Source organism: Etheostoma spectabile, chromosome 7, assembly GCF_008692095.1.
Source record: "Etheostoma spectabile isolate EspeVRDwgs_2016 chromosome 7, UIUC_Espe_1.0, whole genome shotgun sequence".
In the NCBI taxonomy this organism is placed as follows: Eukaryota; Metazoa; Chordata; class Actinopteri; order Perciformes; family Percidae; genus Etheostoma; species Etheostoma spectabile.
The window spans coordinates 7,049,177-7,049,606 of record NC_045739.1 but is presented as its reverse complement, the minus strand read 5'-3'; the positions used below and the strand labels follow the sequence as shown (position 1 = coordinate 7,049,606).

Here is a 430-nt window from a genome sequence, read left to right as displayed (position 1 = left end):
GTGTGATACGTAGCTCAGTCCAGCTCACAGCAATTTGAGAAAAGCAGATGACCAACACAAAATTGCTAATAAAGCCATAAGCTGCAATTCTATCTCAAACCTTGATTTGTGAGTGTGCATTTAAAGCACCCCTAGTGGTCAATTTGAATGAGACTTGCATTGTATGTGGGAGGTCATTATGTAGCCATTTCCTGGAAGTTTTGTGTTGATTGGAAAAAACTTTTAGCCATTTATAACCTGATTTGCCCCCTAGTGGTGTATGTGTATAAAATTGTCTGGTAGAGGGGGGTTCGAAAGTTTGGGCACCCCAGGTAAAATTTTGTATTAATGTGCATAAAGAAACCAAGAAAAGATGTAAAAATCTCCAAAAAGGCATCAAATGACAGATTAGACATTCGCATTATATGTCACAAAAAGTTAGATTTTATTT

The 430-nt window shown here is 37.0% G+C and overlaps 1 protein-coding gene and 1 long non-coding RNA gene across 2 annotated transcripts in view; one reads left to right on the top strand and one right to left on the bottom strand.

Moving 5' to 3' along the window:
* Nucleotides 1-430, bottom strand: part of prpf6 (PRP6 pre-mRNA processing factor 6 homolog (S. cerevisiae)) — a 16,828-nt gene that overhangs the window by 6,772 nt on the left and 9,626 nt on the right. The window lies entirely within an intron of this gene.
* Nucleotides 151-430, top strand: part of LOC116692547 (uncharacterized) — a 15,495-nt gene continuing 15,215 nt past the window's right edge. The window contains exon 1 of the long non-coding RNA XR_004332728.1: nt 151-161. This is a non-coding gene — a long non-coding RNA (uncharacterized LOC116692547). The remainder of the gene's footprint in view (nt 162-430) is intronic.